The 24472-nt window shown below is 43.8% G+C and overlaps 1 protein-coding gene across 3 annotated transcripts in view; it reads right to left on the bottom strand.

Annotated features, from left to right (window-relative positions):
• The window catches only part of FSHR (follicle stimulating hormone receptor), a 1773743-nt gene that overhangs the window by 144810 nt on the left and 1604461 nt on the right, over positions 1 to 24472 (bottom strand). The window lies entirely within an intron of this gene.

Here is a 24472-nt window from a genome sequence, read left to right as displayed (position 1 = left end):
CGCAAATTAAGAAATTGAACATCACCATCAATAAGACACACAGGAAATGTACCAATCAAGAAATAAAATACCATCAGCTCATAGACAAACTTAAGGATAACCATCAGGTCATAATACGTAATTCTGATAAAGGCGGGAATGGCCTCTCACAGAGTATTTAGAGAAAGCGCATAATCAATTAAATAATGTGGAATGTTACAGGAAGACATTCACACAGTTTAGTCACTAACGCACATATTCAGTGAGACCCATGTAATCACTCACTTAAACAGTCAGTCACGCACCTACTAAATCCTCCATCCAGACACTTATACACCCACTCATTCTTCAATACAGCTTGGCATATATATATATTTTACATATTTACAATTTAAAGAAAAACACAGTCACTGGATGATGTCATCAGTGATGTCATCAGTGATGTCATTTGAGATGTCATTAGTGATGTCACTGACCATGTCATGAATGATGTAATATGTGAAGTCATCAGCAGTGCATTATGGGTGTGTGAGTTATAGTTAGCTGAACTAACTATAACAGTGGAATTTCTATGGTTTTCTACGAGAAGAATGTACAACTAACTATAACGTCCCTGAAACCTATGGTTTTTTCAGTGAATTTCAAAGGTTTCCTAAATGCTAATCATAATGTTAATAAAACCTATGTTTTTTTCTGTTATTGTAAATTATCATCCCATTTTCAACCTGGCAAAAACTGCCGATATGGTCAGTTTTCCAGCGATAGCTTCTGCAAAAAAAATGGCCACAAATGAGAGCGACAACTACAGCTAATGATATCCAGAGCAGGCGTTCAGGTGCAAAAATAACATGAAAACACCACTTCCCGATATTTTCAACGACCAGCCAAATTTGCAATGCGATTCAAAAACAGGCAAAAAGCCACGTTAGCAATAAGAATTAAACATCTGCCTTTTACTGGTGTAACTATATCTACTGGAGGGGTTTTGTCCTACAGGACCAGGCAGGACAGATTCATAATAATAAAACACAAGTGCCTGGTCTCGAGTTCAATGCTGTTTTTAATTTTCTGCAAATTGTGAGCTCAATATTTAATTATGAGGCTCAGTGTAATTTCACTTATTTCCTGTTTTTTTCTTGCTTTGTACAGTTCAGTAAGAGGTTGTAACACATCCTAGATCAAATTATAACAAAATAACTCAAAAAACGAATCATGAATTCATTAACATGAAACAATCATTACATTGATATTTACATTAACATTTAGACATCAACATGCAGCAAGTTAATATAAAGGTACACCAGAGACTATTAAGATGCAGTCCTTTCCCATAATTTCTTTTGTAATCTTAGGACTGCTATCACTATAGGCGTCTTTTTGTATGAAAAGAGTTCAAATGAGTCCAGTGCTGCGGGACATCCTTTCGATGGTATGCCTTTTAGTGAGAGCGAGAAGTAGATCTCGTTGGAAATGCCGACGTGTTTCCAAACCCGGTCCGATTGATCGCGTTTTTCTTCAGGGCAGTAGCAGATCCCCCCCCCCCCCAGCGCCTTGAGACCCTCTGGGTAAGTAGTGCGCTATATAAATGCAATGATTGATTGATGATTGAATGCCACGTGGCTCTGGGGGCTTCCTGTCTGCTGCCTTTAGCCTACACTGCAGTCTGCAGGGCTCACAATTCAAGATTAGTACCAATGCTATTTGTGTAAGAGACTATAATTGGTTAAAAAGATCAAATGCTCACAATCTGTGCAGCTCAAGTCAACGCCATGTGGCTGTGGGCCTTTTTGACCGCTGCCTCCTGTGTACACTATGGTCAGCAGGGCTCACAATTCAAATTCAGTCTTTATTCAATAATTTCAGAGTCCAGTAGGCAACTAACTATAACGTCCCTGAAACCTACACATTTCACCACTATGGTCCATGCATATTTTATCTTTTTTTCCGTACGCCTACACTGCGCTCAACAGAGCTCACAATTTGAATTCAGTCTTGATTTATTAATTGCAGACAGATTTGTACTCTATGTCCTCGGATGCTGTCAAGAGGAAGTGACAAAAAGCATTCCTCAATGTCTGTGCTGACTACTGCCTTAGATCTACATTACGGACAGCAGGGCTCACAATTCAGATTGAGTTGCGATTGCAGAGGACGCAGTCCAGTAGGCAACAGACATTGCTACAACCCCAGCCCTCCCAGACCATGCCTCATCGCTGGCTGTGCACACACGAATGGCTTCTGATGCCCCTACCTCAGTGCACCACACTTCATGGATCCTTTATGATATATTCTTTTGTGTATGATTTCAGATTTGCTACACCTACTTCAGGGCACCACAAGTCATGGACCCTTTACGATAGAATCTTTTGTGTATTATTTCACATCTGGTGCCTCTGCCTTAGTGCAGCTCAAGTCATAGACCCTTTATGATTGGATCTCTGTGTGCGATCTGATAAATACTGTTGTACTTGTTGCCAGCACCAACCATTCCTTGAGGGCTAGCTTACACTCACCACACACGCACCCAGCACAGATGTCACTGGACATGTGACCCTGGTAATAAAAAGGGGACGAACGTATATGCCTGTACCCAGTTCCACTATCTATCTAACTGTGTCCGTGTGTTCATTATGTATGCATGATGCTGTCCCTGGGCCCTACCACATTACATTTTGCTGTGGACAGCGCATGCAACCAGTGTATCCATGTGGTGGGCATGGGTGCCCATGGGCCTACGACATCACATTCCGCCAGCCCGGAGGAGACATGATGACGTCCATACCACGTTACCCAATCATACAGGGCCCATGACTTTTGGGGCACAGACTTGGTAACACCAGATGCACTGCAGCCGGCACACGCACACGGCCACAGGACGGTGACTTTCAGTTCACTGAGGTACAGATACTGTAACTGCTGAGCGGGTGCGCAGCCTGCGATGATGCCCCGTCCCAGCTGTCTGGAGAGCTCAGGTTCGGTGTGCCCTGCTGGACCGCAGTGTAGCCATGTGACAGCGCGGGCCTATGCCACATGGCGTCGCCTCTCTGGTCACAGAGTTAGTGGCAGCGCAAGTGCTGGGCGGGTGTGCAGCCTGCGATGAAAAGTAGGGTGCACTGGTATGACCTCTGCCATGGTGAAATCAATACCCAGCACCAAAAGTGCGACCTGGTGGCCTGCGGAGTGAGGCTGCATGATATGGAGGGTGCCCTGTCCGTGGGCCCTGGGCTCAGGTCTTGCAGCGGTACGTGGTGGGCCTTCTTTTCTACATGCAGGTTGCGAAAGGTGAGAGCAGAGAGGCTTGTTTGTGCAGCAGCGGTCAATCAACTCCGGGCAGTGGGAGTGGATGGAGTACAGCAGCCTGGGAGCGCTGGGGCAGGCAGACACCTCTGGCAGTGGGAGTGGATGGATGGAGTGCAGTTGCCTGGGTGCGCAGGGGCGGGACAACTATTTAGGTGCGCACACAGTTGTATGTACTCTGCCATTATTGATTCCATACTATGTTTCAGATGAGTAAGCTTGAGGGCAGCACTATGTCCCGCCACCTGGTTGGAGACAACCCGGTGCCAGAAAGGTTGCTTTTTGTCTAGCAGGCTGTGATTTACAGATTCTTCAATATGAGAACAAGGTGTCCCCACGAGAAAACAGTCAAAGACTGTGTGTCACACCTAGTTCCTAGAATCTAGGGTGAGTGTTTCATTTATCTAGACGCGACTTTATAAAGCATGCCAATAATCTGGCGGGAAAGGTAAAGTTACAGTGATTCGTGCTTACTTACTATCAGTGTATGATCAAAAGGAGCAATGTGTACCTACTGTTCTAGTTACTAGTATCCCTAAAGATGCCAACTGTTATTGAAAAGGGATTGTTGTCTCACCGTATAACCAACATTAAAAATGACCGTTTTCTAGTAATACCCACAATAGGTTAAAATACCTAGCTTTCAACAAACATGTACATAAATCAATATCTTCAGTAAATGTCAAAGGAAAAGGAAAAGTTTACCACACCATTAGTTACTCTGTTACACATTTATTATACATACAAATTTAAAATTCCATCTTTACAAAGTATACAATCAATCAAAGAAACAGTGTTAATACATTTGTATAAAACAATTTTAAAAACAAAGAATCACAGGTCGACGCGGCGTTTCGGTTTCTTGTATTTCTACCTTCTTCAGGACAGATTCTACATGAGTTTAAAAAGAGATTTTAAGAAAACAGAGTTACTCTACGTAGCATTGGTGCAGACCATTACATATACACATTTCTAAATAATCATGAGCTAATTTAACTGAAACTTCATTCCTAGGCATCTTTAGTTCAAACAGACCTTATTACATCCCCCCGGATTTCCTATTCCATATTGTTGGTGATGTTTGCACACAGTTAGGCATATCTTTTCATACTGGTAATTCTAAGAAGCATTAGTTTAAGAACACATAACGACCATGTCTTTACTATTCATACACTTCGTACAAAACTAGTGGTGTTTACCTCTCCCCTGGACTATATAGTCCAATGCTTATGAAGCCCATATGGAGCAACCCTATCACGACAATCTAAATAGTTGTATATCTGTTGCATACCTTAAAACAAGTGGAGTAAATTTCCCACCAGACAGTATTTTCTGTTTAAAACCTTGTTGCCATCTGATTTCTGGACTTATTTTCGGTTGTGTTCGGTGTATTACCTCTGGATAGAATAAATTCAATATAAGGGTAGCACATTAATAAATTTGCTTATTTAAATATGTTCATCTGTTTGTCACAATAGACATCCTTACAGAATATACAAGAGGTTTGTGGTAAATTCATATCTCCACGTATAGTATTACCTCTGGAAAGAATAGATTCAATGTACCAATTGCACATCAAAGATTATATCTATATGTCACAAAGGACATTATTGAAAACAAGTAGTTTTATGGCAACTTAATACCTGCAGGTATAACGTGTGGAATTAGTTATGTACCTTATATTAAGACTTTTCACGCTTGGTCTTCGACTACCAGGAGGAGCCACCGTATTATCCTATGTGGGTTTCTTCAATGACCCTGGGAAGTATTTTAATTGTTTGGTTATAGGTTTTTATCATTTCAAATCTGGGCTCTATTTAATTAGCAGTGCCTCAGTCTTCACTCACCATTAAAAAAGTTGCTGATAATTGCAATTTCTTTTATGTTCAGGTTCTCAGGCACCTCGTTGTGGATGTCGGGGTTCCTGTTGCCTAAAGTGATGGAAAAGACATTTTGCTATATTCTTTTAAATTCCAAATAGTTTTTCTCTTTTGCTATAGTCCTTGACTTAATCATTGCTAGCGCTGTCAGATTATTTATCTTAAACCCAAAAACGCTTTTTGGATGTTGTTGTTAAACTATTTTAATGCTATCAGTAAGTTCATAGCGACCGGAATTATGCCCACTTTTTTTAGGCTTTACCTTTAAGATTACAAGCGGCCTCCCTGCTCCTGGGTCCCGGTAGTCTTTAAACAGCGTTCCTCGGCGGTCCTATTCGATCCGTCACCAAAGTGGAATGGAACGCTAGTCTCTCTCGCGGTGTTAATATAGCAGCCGTGTGTTAATTGGCTTCTTTTCACACCCGCGCTTATTGGTTCTCTATCCTCCTATCCGCGTCCGGTTACCGTGGTAACCGAGCGCTTTCCGCCGAGTGCGGAACCGGCAATTGATTTGCCTTCCACATTCTCCATTAGCACCTCCGGTTGGATCGGCAGGTTGCTAAGTTACCGAACGCGTTACTACTGTCACTGTGCGCACAGTGTTTCGTGTTTACACTAAATAAAGGCTAACACGAGGGGGACTCGAGAGATGTCCCACCCACGCATTTGAAACAATACCTCCTAAGCTTCATGAGCGCTAATCCCTCAAGTACCGCTGTTTGTCTTACGTGTGGTTCGCTGAGGTATTTTGCAGTTTTCTGTGTGCGCTGTATAAAAGGCTGACACGGAAGGGGCTCGAAGGATATGTCCCCCACTAATATAAAACACCACTTCATATGGTTTTTTTATTTACTATTTGATTTGGCAATGTGCTGAATCTACTATGTGATGTTTGGTTATCTTTGTGGGCCAGCAGTTCAACTAGACCTACATTGCTGATGCACCTACCTATAGTGATATTACTAAGTCATACATTCTTATATTGTTTACCACTACCTCCGCAGTATACTGTTTGATTTGGTAATATACTGCAAGTACTGTATGATGTTAAGCTATTTTTGTATTAGAATTGTTTGCCATTCCCTACGCAGTATACTATTTGATTTGGTAATGTGATGAATGTATTGTGTGATGTTTGGTTATTTTTGTGGACCGGCAATTTAGCTGGACCTATATTGCTGATGCACATCCCTTTGTTGATATCACTAAATCATCTCTATTATTGTTGTTTACCACTCCCTACGCAGTATGGTATTAGATTATTTCCGCGGAGCAGGAGTGTCACTCGACCCAACTTACTGCTACCTGCCTGTTTGATTGTATTGCTACATCATCTCTTCTGTAGGCTTACAGGTACACAAGTTTTGTTCAGATCTTGTGTATTGTGTCTGTCTGTCTTCTACGTTCTTTTATCCTTGAATAATTCTTTCCCAGTCTTCCTTCGAATTAAGGCCACACCTGACACTATTCAGGGTTGACATAAAAAATTGTTCCCTACTTTTTCTTTTATTGTTCAGATTTCCTCCTCTGGTGTTTTCACTTACTCTTTCTAGACCACACCATTTAAGGTCCTCAATTTTGTGGCCAGCTTCCCTCCAATGTTCAGTTAGAGGTGCTCCATTTTTATTAGTCCTGATGGCTGAGCGATGTTCATTGAGCCGCAGCCTGAGTTCCCTAGAGGTCTCACCTACATATGGTTTATTGCAGGGGCATTGAATGAGGTAGATTGCGTTTGAGGTTCTGCAATTGATAAAGCTCCTGATGTTGATTGTTTTGTCATTTACCGTGATAGTTCCACCTCTTATAATATTGATACAGTTAACACAACCCGCACATGGGTGAGTTCCTGTTGGCAATGGTTTGCCATCTATGGTGGTTTGAATACTCTTGTGAGTCTCCCTGTATGTGTGTACAAGGGAATTTCTGATAGTTCTATTTCTCCTATACGAGAACATGGGCTTTGGGATGGGTTCCTGTGCTCTATCTGCGATAAGGTGCCAATTTCTATTTATGATATTTTTTACCTTATAACTGACTTGAGAAAAATTAGTAACAAACATGATAGGCTGTTCTTTGTCTTGGCTGTTTGGTTCATTATTGAACAAGTTTTCTCTGTTAAAATATTTCGCTCTTTTGAACGCATGTCGAATCATTCTCTTAGGGTAGCCCCTTTCTAGGAATTTTTCTTTCAGTCTACTGGCATGGGTTTCGTAGTCTGTCATTGAGGTACAGTTCCTTCTCAGACGAAGGAACTGGCCAAAAGGGATGTTGTTTTTCTGTGATGGAGGGTGGTTGCTTTTGTAATGAAGCATACTGTTCCTATCGGACGGTTTGGTGTATAATTCCACGATTAGTTTCCCTTCTTGATGTCTGATCAGAATGTCCAAAAATTCTACCTGGGTTCTGCTGATGTGGGATGTGAACCTTAGATTTGCATCTCCTAGGTTCAGCCACATCAAGAATTCATTCAGGGTATCCATTTCACCCGTCCAAAGAAAGAAAATGTCGTCAATATAACGACCCCACTCCGAGATGTTTTCATAGAATGGGGCCGCTGTATTGTAGACATGTTTCTCCTCAAATTTGGATACATAAAGACATGCCAAACTGGGGGCACAAGTGGCCCCCATGCTGGTCCCCTTGATCTGTCTAAATAGGTTGTCCCTATAGAGAAAAATATTATTCTTAAGGATTATCGTGATGCAGTCAATTATGAAGGTCTGATGATCTGTTAGATCTTGTTCCCCCACTCTTAATATCTCCTCCATGATTTCAATCGTGCTATCCTGAGGGATGTTAGTGTATAATGCTTCAATATCCAGAGTCACCAATATTTGGGACTCTGGATTGAAGCTCAGGTTTTCTATCTTCTTAATCATTGAGGTAGTGTCCTTAATATAGGCTTTCTGTTTCTGTACGAGTGGTTGCAGAAATACCTCAACGTACTTGCTTAAAGGCTCAGTCAGAGACCCTATGCATGAAACTATGGGTCTCATCGGGGGGTCATCAATGTTTTTATGCACCTTGGGCAGGCCATACAGTGCTGGAATTAAAGGGTCCTTATTTAACATAAATGCGAACTCTTCTTCGCATATAATATCCTCATCTCTCGCTAGCCTCAACATCCTTTCAATTTCTACCTTTAAGGTTTGCCATTCCCCTCTGTTGGATTTCTCATAGTGGTCACTGTTATTTAATAGTTTCAACATCCTGTTGTCGTAATCACTACTGTTCATCAATACGACACTTCCTCCCTTGTCCGCTGGTTTGACTGTCAGGGCACTGTTCTTCTCAAAGTATTCTAATGCTTTTTTCTCCTCTCTACTGAGATTGTATGATGTCCAGTTTTTTTGTTTTAGGAGATTGTCTATGCTTTTGTCAACTGATCTTTCAAACGCCTCTACATCTTTATGTACAGCACTAATGGGGGGAACCCATGTGGATTTATTTTTTAGGCCGGATTTGTTTTGTCGTGCTGTCTTTTCTTTACCATCGAAAAAAATTTTTAGTCTTATTTTTCGGAAAAAGCTCTGTAGATCTCTTTCCAAGGTGTATCTATCTACATGGGAACATATGGCATAACCTAATCCTTTCTCAAAAAGTTTTATCTCTATCGGGGTCAGTTGGTGGTTTGATAGATTGATAACCGCTAACTTCTTGTTGTTGGGGCTTAATCCCATTGTTTCTGACTGCGAGTGCGCGGACGTTGAGGGTTCTGGGCTTGAGTGTATTGTGTTTGGTTGTAATTGTTTCTGCCCCTCCCTCTTCCCTTCTGTTGTCCAAACATTTGGTTGCGCCTCTCTAAAAAAACTAGACCTTCTTTGGTTGTCTGTTGATGTTTATTTATTTCACCATCTTGTTGTTGTCTCTCGTTTGCTAGTTCTCCCTCTGAGTCAGTGCTACTGTAAGAGGACTCAAAAAATCTCACACGTTTCCTCGATTGATTTCTAGGTTGATTCTGCCACTGTCTGCGGGGTTGAAAATTTTCTTTGGGGCGATCATAAAAATCTTTTTGAAGATACGGGTAGACAATTTCTGGGTTGTAATTCTCAATGTCCTTTTTGAGTTTATTACTCTTCTTTTTAATTAAGTACTCACTATAACTATCCACATCATTTTGAATTTCTTTTAATTTGGCCTTGGCATCTTCCAAGGCTATGCTATCTCTCAGTTGACTCTCTACCCGTATCTTCAAAAAGATTTTTATGATCGCCCCAAAGAAAATTTTCAACCCCGCAGACAGTGGCAGAATCAACCTAGAAATCAATCGAGGAAACGTGTGAGATTTTTTGAGTCCTCTTACAGTAGCACTGACTCAGAGGGAGAACTAGCAAACGAGAGACAACAACAAGATGGTGAAATAAATAAACATCAACAGACAACCAAAGAAGGTCTAGTTTTTTTAGAGAGGCGCAACCAAATGTTTGGACAACAGAAGGGAAGAGGGAGGGGCAGAAACAATTACAACCAAACACAATACACTCAAGCCCAGAACCCTCAACGTCCGCGCACTCGCAGTCAGAAACAATGGGATTAAGCCCCAACAACAAGAAGTTAGCGGTTATCAATCTATCAAACCACCAACTGACCCCGATAGAGATAAAACTTTTTGAGAAAGGATTAGGTTATGCCATATGTTCCCATGTAGATAGATACACCTTGGAAAGAGATCTACAGAGCTTTTTCCGAAAAATAAGACTAAAAATTTTTTCGATGGTAAAGAAAAGACAGCACGACAAAACAAATCCGGCCTAAAAAATAAATCCACATGGGTTCCCCCCATTAGTGCTGTACATAAAGATGTAGAGGCGTTTGAAAGATCAGTTGACAAAAGCATAGACAATCTCCTAAAACAAAAAAACTGGACATCATACAATCTCAGTAGAGAGGAGAAAAAAGCATTAGAATACTTTGAGAAGAACAGTGCCCTGACAGTCAAACCAGCGGACAAGGGAGGAAGTGTCGTATTGATGAACAGTAGTGATTACGACAACAGGATGTTGAAACTATTAAATAACAGTGACCACTATGAGAAATCCAACAGAGGGGAATGGCAAACCTTAAAGGTAGAAATTGAAAGGATGTTGAGGCTAGCGAGAGATGAGGATATTATATGCGAAGAAGAGTTCGCATTTATGTTAAATAAGGACCCTTTAATTCCAGCACTGTATGGCCTGCCCAAGGTGCATAAAAACATTGATGACCACCCGATGAGACCCATAGTTTCATGCATAGGGTCTCTGACTGAGCCTTTAAGCAAGTACGTTGAGGTATTTCTGCAACCACTCGTACAGAAACAGAAAGCCTATATTAAGGACATTACCTCAATGATTAAGAAGATAGAAAACCTGAGCTTCAATCCAGAGTCCCAAATATTGGTGACTCTGGATATTGAAGCATTATACACTAACATCCCTCAGGATAGCACGATTGAAATCATGGAGGAGATATTAAGAGTGGGGGAACAAGATCTAACAGATCATCAGACCTTCATAATTGACTGCATCACGATAATCCTTAAGAATAATATTTTTCTCTATAGGGACAACCTATTTAGACAGATCAAGGGGACCAGCATGGGGGCCACTTGTGCCCCCAGTTTGGCATGTCTTTATGTATCCAAATTTGAGGAGAAACATGTCTACAATACAGCGGCCCCATTCTATGAAAACATCTCGGAGTGGGGTCGTTATATTGACGACATTTTCTTTCTTTGGACGGGTGAAATGGATACCCTGAATGAATTCTTGATGTGGCTGAACCTAGGAGATGCAAATCTAAGGTTCACATCCCACATCAGCAGAACCCAGGTAGAATTTTTGGACATTCTGATCAGACATCAAGAAGGGAAACTAATCGTGGAATTATACACCAAACCATCCGATAGGAACAGTATGCTTCATTACAAAAGCAACCACCCTCCATCACAGAAAAACAACATCCCTTTTGGCCAGTTCCTTCGTCTGAGAAGGAACTGTACCTCAATGACAGACTACGAAACTCATGCCAGTAGACTGAAAGAAAAATTCCTAGAAAGGGGCTACCCTAAGAGAATGATTCGACATGCGTTCAAAAGAGCGAAATATTTTAACAGAGAAAACTTGTTCAATAATGAACCAAACAGCCAAGACAAAGAACAGCCTATCATGTTTGTTACTAATTTTTCTCAAGTCAGTTATAAGGTAAAAAATATCATAAATAGAAATTGGCACCTTATCGCAGATAGAGCACAGGAACCCATCCCAAAGCCCATGTTCTCGTATAGGAGAAATAGAACTATCAGAAATTCCCTTGTACACACATACAGGGAGACTCACAAGAGTATTCAAACCACCATAGATGGCAAACCATTGCCAACAGGAACTCACCCATGTGCGGGTTGTGTTAACTGTATCAATATTATAAGAGGTGGAACTATCACGGTAAATGACAAAACAATCAACATCAGGAGCTTTATCAATTGCAGAACCTCAAACGCAATCTACCTCATTCAATGCCCCTGCAATAAACCATATGTAGGTGAGACCTCTAGGGAACTCAGGCTGCGGCTCAATGAACATCGCTCAGCCATCAGGACTAATAAAAATGGAGCACCTCTAACTGAACATTGGAGGGAAGCTGGCCACAAAATTGAGGACCTTAAATGGTGTGGTCTAGAAAGAGTAAGTGAAAACACCAGAGGAGGAAATCTGAACAATAAAAGAAAAAGTAGGGAACAATTTTTTATGTCAACCCTGAATAGTGTCAGGTGTGGCCTTAATTCGAAGGAAGACTGGGAAAGAATTATTCAAGGATAAAAGAACGTAGAAGACAGACAGACACAATACACAAGATCTGAACAAAACTTGTGTACCTGTAAGCCTACAGAAGAGATGATGTAGCAATACAATCAAACAGGCAGGTAGCAGTAAGTTGGGTCAAGTGACACTCCTGCTCCGCGGAAATAATCTAATACCATACTGCATAGGGAGTGGTAAACAACAATAATAGAGATGATTTAGTGATATCAACAAAGGGATGTGCATCAGCAATATAGGTCCAGCTAAATTGCCGGTCCACAAAAATAACCAAACATCACACAATACATTCATCACATTACCAAATCAAATAGTATACTGCGTAGGGAATGGCAAACAATTCTAATACAAAAATAGCTTAACATCATACAGTACTTGCAGTATATTACCAAATCAAACAGTATACTGCGGAGGTAGTGGTAAACAATATAAGAATGTATGACTTAGTAATATCACTATAGGTAGGTGCATCAGCAATGTAGGTCTAGTTGAACTGCTGGCCCACAAAGATAACCAAACATCACATAGTAGATTCAGCACATTGCCAAATCAAATAGTAAATAAAAAAAACATATGAAGTGGTGTTTTATATTAGTGGGGGACATATCCTTCGAGCCCCTTCCGTGTCAGCCTTTTATACAGCGCACACAGAAAACTGCAAAATACCTCAGCGAACCACACGTAAGACAAACAGCGGTACTTGAGGGATTAGCGCTCATGAAGCTTAGGAGGTATTGTTTCAAATGCGTGGGTGGGACATCTCTCGAGTCCCCCTCGTGTTAGCCTTTATTTAGTGTAAACACGAAACACTGTGCGCACAGTGACAGTAGTAACGCATTCGGTAACTTAGCAACCTGCCGATCCAACCGGAGGTGCTAATGGAGAATGTGGAAGGCAAATCAATTGCCGGTTCCGCACTCGGCGGAAAGCGTTCGGTTACCACGGTAACCGGACGCGGATAGGAGGATAGAGAACCAATAAGCGCGGGTGTGAAAAGAAGCCAATTAACACACGGCTGCTATATTAACACCGCGAGAGAGACTAGCGTTCCATTCCACTTTGGTGACGGATCGAATAGGACCGCCGAGGAACGCTGTTTAAAGACTACCGGGACCCAGGAGCAGGGAGGCCGCTTGTAATCTTAAAGGTAAAGCCTAAAAAAAGTGGGCATAATTCCGGTCGCTATGAACTTACTGATAGCATTAAAATAGTTTAACAACAACATCCAAAAAGCGTTTTTGGGTTTAAGATAAATAATCTGACAGCGCTAGCAATGATTAAGTCAAGGACTATAGCAAAAGAGAAAAACTATTTGGAATTTAAAAGAATATAGCAAAATGTCTTTTCCATCACTTTAGGCAACAGGAACCCCGACATCCACAACGAGGTGCCTGAGAACCTGAACATAAAAGAAATTGCAATTATCAGCAACTTTTTTAATGGTGAGTGAAGACTGAGGCACTGCTAATTAAATAGAGCCCAGATTTGAAATGATAAAAACCTATAACCAAACAATTAAAATACTTCCCAGGGTCATTGAAGAAACCCACATAGGATAATACGGTGGCTCCTCCTGGTAGTCGAAGACCAAGCGTGAAAAGTCTTAATATAAGGTACATAACTAATTCCACACGTTATACCTGCAGGTATTAAGTTGCCATAAAACTACTTGTTTTCAATAATGTCCTTTGTGACATATAGATATAATCTTTGATGTGCAATTGGTACATTGAATCTATTCTTTCCAGAGGTAATACTATACGTGGAGATATGAATTTACCACAAACCTCTTGTATATTCTGTAAGGATGTCTATTGTGACAAACAGATGAACATATTTAAATAAGCAAATTTATTAATGTGCTACCCTTATATTGAATTTATTCTATCCAGAGGTAATACACCGAACACAACCGAAAATAAGTCCAGAAATCAGATGGCAACAAGGTTTTAAACAGAAAATACTGTCTGGTGGGAAATTTACTCCACTTGTTTTAAGGTATGCAACAGATATACAACTATTTAGATTGTCGTGATAGGGTTGCTCCATGTGGGCTTCATAAGCATTGGACTATATAGTCCAGGGGAGAGGTAAACACCACTAGTTTTGTACGAAGTGTATGAATAGTAAAGACATGGTCGTTATGTGTTCTTAAACTAATGCTTCTTAGAATTACCAGTATGAAAAGATATGCCTAACTGTGTGCAAACAGCACCAACAATATGGAATAGGAAATCCGGGGGGATGTAATAAGGTCTGTTTGAACTAAAGATGCCTAGGAATTAAGTTTCAGTTAAATTAGCTCATGATTATTTAGAAATGTGTATATGTAATGGTCTGCACCAATGCTACGTAGAGTAACTCTGTTTTCTTAAAATCTCTTTTTAAACTCATGTAGAATCTGTCCTGAAGAAGGTAGAAATACAAGAAACCGAAACGCCGCGTCGACCTGTGATTCTTTGTTTTTAAAATTGTTTTATACAAATGTATTAACACTGTTTCTTTGATTGATTGTATACTTTGTAAAGATGGAATTTTAAATTTGTATGTATAATAAATGTGTAACAGAGTAACTAATGGTGTGGTAAACTTTTCCTTTTCCTTTGACATTTACTGAAGATATTGATTTATGTACATGTTTGTTGAAAGCTAGGTATTTTAACCTATTGTGGGTATTACTAGAAAACGGTCATTTTTAATGTTGGTTATACGGTGAGACAACAATCCCTTTTCAATAACAGTTGGCATCTTTAGGGATACTAGTAACTAGAACAGTAGGTACACATTGCTCCTTTTGATCATACACTGATAGTAAGTAAGCACGAATCACTGTAACTTTACCTTTCCCGCCAGATTATTGGCATGCTTTATAAAGTCGCGTCTAGATAAATGAAACACTCACCCTAGATTCTAGGAACTAGGTGTGACACACAGTCTTTGACTGTTTTCGCGTGGGGACACCTTGTTCTCATATTGAAGATTCATTATCCCCCCAGTCCCCTATCAGTCTGTGTGGGGTCCTCCTTTTCTTTTTAATGTGATTTACAGATTGACATTCCCCCCGACACTGAGCTCCCGTCATGTGGCAATGACTTCAATTCCACTGAGTTAGTGCCACCAGAACTGAGCGTGTGTGCAGCCTGCGATGACCCGTGGCCTTGAAACACTATCCTGGCAATCAAGACCCAATATGAACTGTGAGTTTGGCTTGACCGCGTGTACGCAATGACTGAGGACGTTGCTTCGGCACGTGGTGGGCCCTCTTAGACACAAGCAAGTGGCAGAAGATGAGCAGAGAAGCTTGTTTTCGTAGCGATGAGCAGTCACCTCTGGGCAGTGGTAGTGGATGGTTTGCAGCAGCCTGGGTGTACAGGAGCAGCCAGACACCTCTGGGCAGTGGGAGTGGATGGGGTGCAGCAGCCTGGGTGCCCAGGAGATGGCAGACACCTCTAGGCAGTGGGACTCACTGGGGTGTAGCAGCTTGAGTACGTTGGAACGGGCAGACACCTCTGGGCAGTGGGAGTGGATGGGGTGCAGCCGCCTGGGTGTGCAGGAGCACGCAGACACCTCTGGGCAGTGGGAGTGGATGGGTGCAGCAGCCTGGGTGCGCAGGGGCAGACAAACACCTCTGGGCGGCGGGAGTTGATGGGGTGCAGCAGCCTAGGTACACAGGGGCAGGACAGCAATTTATCCTGGTGCAGTTGTATGTACTCTGCCATTACTGATTCTATACTGTGTTTCAGATGAGTAGGATTGAGGGGTGCACTGTGTCCCAGCAAGTGGCTGGAGACACACCGGTGGCAGAAAGGTGAGCTGTGAGGATTTTGTCCACAGTGTTGGCACTCCCTCTCCCTCTCCATCTCTTCATTTCTCTCACTCACACTCTTTCTTGCTCTCTTCCTCTCTCACTCTCTATCTCTTCCTTTCTCTCTCTCACAGTTTCTCTCTTTCTCTCTCTCTTCCTCTGTCTCATTCTTTCTCTCTCTCTTCCCCTCTCTCTCACTCTTTCTCTCTCTCTTCCTCTTTCTCACACTGTTTCTGTCTTTCTCTCTCTCTTCCTCTGTCTCTCACTCTTTTTCTCTCTCTTCCTCTCTCTCTCACTCTTTCTCTCTCTCTTCCCCTCTCTCACACTGTTTCTCTCTTTCTCTCTCTTCCTCTGTCTCTCACTCTTTCTCTCTCTCTTCCTCTCTCTCTCACTCTTTCTTACTTTCTCTGTTCCTCTCTCTCTCACTCTTTCTCTCTCTCTCTCTCCTTTGATGGGCGCATGATGCACAATCTTATCTTTCTTTTTGTCTTGAAGGCTTTGATTCACAAATTGTTAAGGGATGACACACCATGGCTATACTTACTTTCATGTTGTTGTTTTGTTTAAATAAAATGTTTTATATGTAAATCCATTGATGACTGAGATTCTCATTTGTCCAACCTCACATGCATCTTTTTTATTATAATTGAGCAACATCAGGCGATTAGTTACGTTCCAGATTTCTTAATTTGGCTGTAAAACACACAAGATGATGGATGGAATGTTGCACAATGGCAAAACATTCACCCCCAGTCACAGATCTGGGTTTAATCCAACGTTATTTTGCTTACCAAGCCACCAAGTTCAGACATGGCCATATGCAAATCAGTCTTGACCCTGTGCCTCATGCGAACAGTCCAGCCCGAACTGCCAAGCCATATCTTCCCTGGACCGGAATCAAGCATCCTAGGACCGGTTTCTGGCTATCAGCCGTCTTCAGCCAGGATAGCTTGACTTCAGGGGCGTAGTGAGCAAGGGACCCACGTCACATTTGCTTGTTGAGGGTTGAGGAGGGATGGCGGACAAGGGGCTGGTGACGGGGGGTGTCAGGGCAGTGTTGGGTGTCCGAGCTGCATGATCGTTGGCTCCATTGCATTTGTTGTCGTTCAGGTGTGGCTGTGGGCTGGACTCTCTTTCATGTTACAGATTGAGGTCCAACTTCACACCAGGTCAGAGCAGGTGTAAACCTCCTGATACTAACTCACCTTATTGCCTGTTTTGTCCTCTCTTCAACGATCTGACTGGTGGTTGAGCAAGTTACGAAGTGGTGTGTTTGCTGCTTTTTGCACTGGGACGCCTACTTTACATCTCATTAGCAATATTTGCCGGGGTCATCAGTGATGATGCTTTTTGAGGCCGCTATCGCTGGTAAACTGGTGATATGGGCTGCTTGCTCCAGCTTGTGAATGGTGCGTTAAATTTATCACCATTTAGGTTGCGATAAAGTGCCGTTAACTCAGCGATGTGTCCTTGCGAATATGCCCCTCTATGTTTGAGAGACTTGAGAAGTACTTGAGTGCTGCGTTGAGAGCCGTGCACCCAGCGCGTTCACACTAGGGGGCCACGCCGAGAGCCGCGCACCCTTCGTAGTCACACCAGGGTGCCCTGCTAAGAGCCATGCACCCTTCGTATTCACACTAGGGGGCCGCTTTAGGGTCACAACTCCAAATGAGCAAGACAAAGGTCAGCAGGGAAAAAGGAAAGAAGAACATGAAGATAGAAAATTGAAAAACAAAGACTCGCAGTGTAAAAATGCATTTCAGCAAACAAAGATTCACAGTGTTAGGGGGTCATTAGGATGGTGGGCGGACTTTGTCCGCCTCCCATCCTATCGGAAAACGAACCGCCCGCCATAAGGGCGGGGTCCCGTGGGGGCAATTAGGATGCACCCGCAGTGGCGGGCGCATCCTGAATTCCTGTCATTGTGGCGGGCGGTGCACTCAGCACGGCCCGCCACAATGCCAGGAAGGCATGTTGTGTACTTCCATGCGCGGTGCTTGCCATGTTGTGCATGGAACTGCAGAAGGGGTACCCCATGTGCACCCCCTAGAGTCTCTGGGGGCCCATAATGGGACCCCGCAGTCTATTCCCGCATGCCTTTCCGTGGCGGCAATGTTACCGCACCATGGTAATATGGCTGGCGGTGTCTAACAGACACTGCCACCATATTTAACCCTTTTCTACCCAGGAAACGAGTTGACCGGGCGGAAAAGCGGCGGGTCGTCTTTGCGTCTGCCGCGGATAGTAATATGGCGGGGGGAAATGGGTGGCGGGCGGGGTCGGATCACGGGCGGATCGCCACCGCCATGCGGGTGGTGGAGATCTGCCCGTGTTCCGAATGGGCCCCTAAGTATACATTTCACATGACATGATAATGTGGAACATGACTCACTTTGGCACCAAATCTAGTACCATAGATCGTCTTTTCCTTTCCCTGGTGGAAACTCTCCTCTCCACGAAAGCTTCCTTTCAAATCTCTGCACCTCTCCACCTCAGTACCTTCATTCTTCTGGCCAATACCATGCGCAATGGCATTTTTATCCTTGTTCCACCACTTGCCATTTTCCAGTTTAACCACACTCTTCCTCACGTCCACAACCCTTCGAGGAGTTGAGAACTTGGAATCCCGCTTGGAACTTACTCTAGGTATTTTGATTCTGACATAATCTCCAACCGCCACCTTAAGCCCTCTTCGCTGGACACCTACGTATCTGTTCTGAGCTTGATGCTTTCTCCTACTTAGGTCTTTCATTTTCTGTTACAAATATGAAATAGCCCCATCCACTGTCTTGTCATTTTGTACACCGGCACCCTTCCCCTCAATAACACAAAAGGTGATAGTCCTGTATTTGCTTTGGGAGTGGTACGAACATTCCATAACAATTTCCTTAATTCCTCCTTACAATTTAAACCATTAGCTCTAACTAACTGTATGTTGTCCCTGAGCACTCTGTTGAAATGTTCAACAAGACCATTACTCCTAGGATAATATAAAGATGTCCCGGTACGCTTGCTATCCAGAAAACATAGGAATTCAGAAAATTGTGCAGATGTAATTTGACACCTATTTTCCATTAACATTTCATTAGGAATGCCTTACTTCAGAAAAATAGATTCCAAAACCTTGAAAATGTTACAACTGTTGGGAGATTGCACAAACTTTTCTTCCGTCCAGCGGCTATAAAATTCCACAACCACAATTTCATTCTCCAACATACCACTAGAAAGTAGAATGGGACCGATGATATCAATGGCTAACTTGCCCCATGCCTTGTTGGGTACGTCAATGTACTCAGGACGGGGAACAGTGACTTGAGATTTGTCACTGCTGGCACAACTAACACAATCTCTAACATAATACTCAACACTCTTGCCCAACCCTGGCAAAAAAAAATCTCCCTTTTCATTGCATGCATACTGATGTGCCTTCATGAGCCAAAAACAGAATTCTGTTTCTCATGCCTTCAGGAACTACTAACACACTAGACCGATAGAAAAGCCCATTAATGATGGACAATTCTTCAAATACATGCTTTAAAGCATCACTAGCGTTAAAGTGAATAGGATGATAATTGTGTTTCAGAGGAGCAAGATGTGACTGAACCATGCTCCTAACTAACTAGGGTTTGTATACAATAGAAAATCCCTACTGGATCTCTGGGACTTTAGGATTGCTGACCTAACCCAATGCACAAGGGCTACAAGGTTCTCTCTCTCGTATCCTAATCTGGACAACCAACCTGCTGCCCAAGTAACTTTTTTTACGGCCCTATTCCGGATAGGCTATACCTATGAATTAACACTGGATTTGAACCTAACACCTTTTATCAAAGTCTATCTTTTCATACTCGTTTGTCCTGCTGAAGACTCTTGGGGAAGCCAGACATGAGCCCATAACACAAAAGGGTTGAAATGTTGATGATCATTACTGGTGCTCCACATTGTGATCAAGCATACCCCACCTCCTAGTAATGAGGACATAGGCATGCATCTTTTTGAACAAACTCCTAGACACCACATAGACAGTTTTGTGTTTTGTATTGTTATATAACAAATGTAAGGTCTTGTGGATTTAAATGTACATACTTGTGACACTCTGCACCCATTGCATATTGCATACTCATTATTGTTTGTTCACATATTTTATATATGAAACCAATGGCTCTTTGGGCTAGTGTAAGCACGTTGGTATATCAATGTTAATGTACTTCCTGTTTCTCTAACCATCTCCAGTGTCAATGATTCATAATATGTGTTAATGTGTACAAATTGATTTTGTAGAAGACTAGCTGTTGGACCCGGCCCTTTTGGCAAGTTCACCCCGAGACTTTTTGATTTTTCCTAGCCTGTTTTTGTGACCTGGTGTTGGTGATTTTAGGCCTCTGCGCACTTTTTCACTGTGGTACAGTGTAAAGTTAGTGAGCTCTCTGTGTATGTGTGGTGAGTGACCTTCCCTCGCATAGGAATGCATGGGCAATATGTATGACCATGGTAGTTCCTGATGTGTGGGGAGTGCAGGGTCGAGTTTGGTATGTGCGAACTCGTGCGATTGAATGCTGCGCAATGATATATGCGGCATGATTGTGTCTAGTGTAGAAGTCCCACTTTTAGAAGTTGGCATATTAGTGTAATTTGTGTCTGGTGTGTGAGTGGCTGGTGAGCCTGTCTCCAAGAGTCTGGGAGGGTCTGCCCCACTGGTGAATGGAGTGTTTAGCATGCTGATGTGAGGGGAGGGGTGTACCTGGGCCTGATAGGGCTGGGCTTTCCCCACACAATGCTGGCTCCACCCCCTGTGGTACGTCTGATGTCCCCAGCCTGGCCTGTGAAAGGAGTTCCCTATAACCAGTTGTAGCTGGTTCTCACACTGCCTGCACCCTGCTAGACAAAGGATTTCTCTGTATAAAAAGGGGCTGTGTCCCCTTACAAAATGTTCTTGTTTCTGACTTGAATCCTGCCAGGGGCGTGCTGCTGCTTGGGCCCAGGGGAAGGCTTGCCTCCCTGGGCCCTGCCCAGCCCCTGGATACCTGATGGACTCTGCCCCACTAGCGCCTGGGAAGTGCTTTGTCTTGGGATTACCTTGCTGCTGGGACCTGCTTTCTGCTGTGTGGTCCTTTCTGGGGGCTTGGTGATCCCTTTGGTGATCCCTTTGCCCCTTGGGCGCCTGGGAGCGCTTACTTTTTGCGCTAGCGCCTGGGAGCGCTGTTGATTGTCATAAAGCGCGGGAGCGCTTTAATTGCTTTATCTTTGCCTAGGCGCCTGGAAGCACTTCATTTGCCGCTTACAGCGCTTGGGAGCGCTTTGTTTGTGGCCCGATCGAGTGCCCACCTCAACTTATTATTTTAAAGAAGCCGGTGCCCACCCGGCATTTGCCTCCAATTCACCGCCGCAGCCCAAGGAAGCCTGCTCCTGGCCGCTGTAGCGCGACCAGGAAGTCAGGCACAACCGCGAGGGACATGGGCGGGGCTTCCCGGACAGAAGGGTTCCCCGTGAGAGCGGAAAAAGGAGGAGAAGCTGGCCGAATCATGGCTCCCGTGAAGTAGGGAGAGCCCTGGTGCCGCCAGTGGAAAAGAGCCCAAGTGTTGTGGGGCTCCCGTGCTGGAGGGAGCCCCGGTCGAGGAGTCAGCCTTCCCCCAAGTCCAGGTCCCGAGATGGGGTACCGGGCGAAGTATGGTGCGCAGCTGTCGAGAAGCCGCGCCGAAGAGACCGGTGAGTGGTTCCCGGTATTGGTAGTTGCAGAAGAGGGGCGTTGGGGCACATTGCCGGTGCCCGCCCCCCCTCCCCAGTGTGCTCTATTTTCCGGGGAGGGCACTTGTGATTAAGAGCCCGTGAGATGCTCTGAGGGGCAATTCAGTGATTCCGAGTCCCCCGAGAGTGACTCCAACGTGCCGGGCATTGCGTTTCGAGCCCAGAGAGGCTTGTGGGTGCCATTCTGGTTGTTTAGGGCCACAAGAGGCCCTTGGGGGCATATTGTTATTTCAGAGTCCCCCGAGCAGGACTCTGACGTCTGGGCCACATTGTTTTACAAGCCCTGAGAGGTTCAGGAGAGCCATTTTGGTTGTTCAGAGCCCGAGGCTCCCACGCTGTGGTTTGGCCCCATTGTGTTCTTGAGCCCACGAAGCCCCAACGTTGGCATCATCAGTGTTCTTCAACTACCCAGCACTTCGTGGGCAGTTGCCACGTTTAGGATTGTGTTCTTGGCTGCCTGCGCAGCCTGCCTGACATTTGGACTACGGGCATTTGGCCCTTGTGAGGTCAGTTGGCCTAGGGACTGCCACAAGTGGTGGCTTATGTAAGTTTTTGGGAATTGTGCGGTTTTCCCTGCACCTCTGAATGTATTTAGGCATCATGTGTGTTTGCGCTATTAAGTTGAGTTCTTACACCTCTGAATGTGTTGGTTTATGCATCATGTGTTTTCTTCCTTCCCTGCACCTCTGAATGTGTTTTTTGATGCATCATGGGCCTTGTTCTTACACAGCTGAATGTATGTTTTATGCATCATGTGTTTTTCTTCCCTGCACCTCTGAATTTGGTGATGCATCATGTGTAATGTGTTCTTGCTTATACCCCTAAATGTATTGTGATACTTAGGTGGTTGTTCTTTCTAGCACAGGTGGTCCTAGTGAGGTCCTGGTTCCCTGCGTGATATTCTCCTAAGGTGGTTGCGTAGGTGGTACTTACCTGTTACCAGTGGTTACTGGTTGTGTGCTATATTTGCTAATTTGTGCTACAGTGATTTTATATCCTATATTCTATGTTCTAGAAGTGCTGATTCTGACAGTGGCCCATGTGGCCCTGTCCGGTAAATAATCCCTTGTGAATATTGCCCCTGTCAGTTGGCACAATGTATATTAGGTGATTACTATCTGACGTGTTTTGACAATACAAAAGTTATTTTTATATAACCTTGTGTGGAGTTCCTTTTGTGGTGTACCTAGGATGTTGTTTGCTGTTGTGGGCGTGCGCAAATGCTTTAAACATTGCCTCCGGGATAAGCCTGTCTGCTCGTGCCAAGCTACCAAGGGGGTGAGCAGGGGTTATCTTGGCGTGTGACTCCCTTTCCCTGACTAGAATGGTGGTTTCTGCCTAGCTTGGGCGTCAGCCTTAGCCAACCAGAAATAGCCAGTTCTAACACTAGCCAAAGATGTGGCTACCCTGAATTGAATAAGGAACTAATCTGTTTTTAATCGAATACCCTACAGAAGCAATTGTTGTTCATACCGTGTAAGCATCACTCTTCACTCCATCTATCTTCTACTGTGACCACCCTTGACGAATACCCTCTTTGGTCTCCTTAATTTGTTCATCTAAATCACAAGCAGTAAGCCATTCATCCTCCAGTATGGCACCATCACGTTGGCGTTCAACTTCACACACCAGATCTGCATCTACCTCCACATCATTAAGAATATCCCCATTGTCAAGCAGATCACAATTGGAAGACTAGACATACATTCTGCCAACACGTTTTTTGACCGGGTACATATTCCATTTTACAATCAGACTCCCTCAGCCAATACTGCCATTTGACATTTCTAGGTGTGGCTCATTCCATTCCAACTCAAACAGTGAAATATGAACCCCATGAATACACTTTAAAATGGACACTGCCCCACCAACACCTTAATGCCTCCCTTTCAATTATGGAATAAGATGAATCAGAACCTTTCAAACTCCTAGAGGGTCCTAGAGGCAAAAGCTACCACTTCATCTTTGCCATCCCTGTGTCGCATGAGAGCGGCACTGCAACATTGGGGTTTCTACTTCATTATTTGTATTGTTGGAATTGTTCTGATTCTTAGGAATTAAGGTGAAAATTAAGGTGAAAATGTATTTAACCGCTGTGCTCCACTTTGACACATGTCTGCCGCCATTGGACATTTTCGCTGATTTTCTACCTTTTTTGCAAAAGAACGGGTATGTCAAATTATCATTCAAACTGTACCTGCCGATGTTTGCGTTATAAAGGGTGATGTTAATTTATCCTCCTCGCTGACCGAATTTAGCAATGACAAATGACTTTCAGGCTGGGGATCCGTGGATATGTTTGTTGCACCACTTGCGTCGTTTAAGCCATTTGTAGAGACCACTGTATTAATAGTAATTGCTGTAGGCTCAGCTATAGCACGTATTTCTTCTGGCGCTTGCTGTTGTGGCTGCGTGGTAATTATTGTGGGATTTTCTGCTGCCGCCGACTCTTCAATGAGACTCCCCAGCACTTCTGGCACTTCTGCAATTACCATTGAACACTGCAGTGGTAATGGCGATAATAGCGAGTCAGTTAAAGTTACAGCAGTGTCTGACTGCGTGGAGCTTATTGAGGGATTTAGACCTGCTAGTGCTTCAGATCCAGCCCCTGCTGCTGGCGAATCCGCGCCGGGAAGCGCCGTAGGAGTTGCTAGCGGAGCTGCAATCAGCGTTCCGCTTGTTGCGTGTAGTTTGGAAAGGGAGGGAGCGGCTCCGGCTGGAGTTCCACGAAGCAGGTCCACCACAGAGGGTCCCGGCCCTGGAGTGCCAGTGTTTCTCGTAGCTCTTGGTTGCTTTGGGCGAAGTTGGAGCTGGGCTTGCCCCCCATCAGAGCCGGCAGCTTCATCTGTCAACGACCCTGCGCGCCTAGCAGCAAGTTTTTGGTCTCGAAGCGCTTGCTTGGCTGCACGGGTTTTCGAGGCGGCTGTCACCGCCGCAGCATTTTTTGGAGCCATCGGTGTCTTCACTGG

The sequence above is a fragment of the Lissotriton vulgaris genome, chromosome 6 (genome assembly GCF_964263255.1).
Source record: "Lissotriton vulgaris chromosome 6, aLisVul1.2, whole genome shotgun sequence".
NCBI classification, from domain to species: Eukaryota; Metazoa; Chordata; class Amphibia; order Caudata; family Salamandridae; genus Lissotriton; species Lissotriton vulgaris.
The sequence above is the reverse complement of the archived record's forward strand: the minus strand, read 5'-3'. Positions and strand labels throughout refer to the sequence as shown.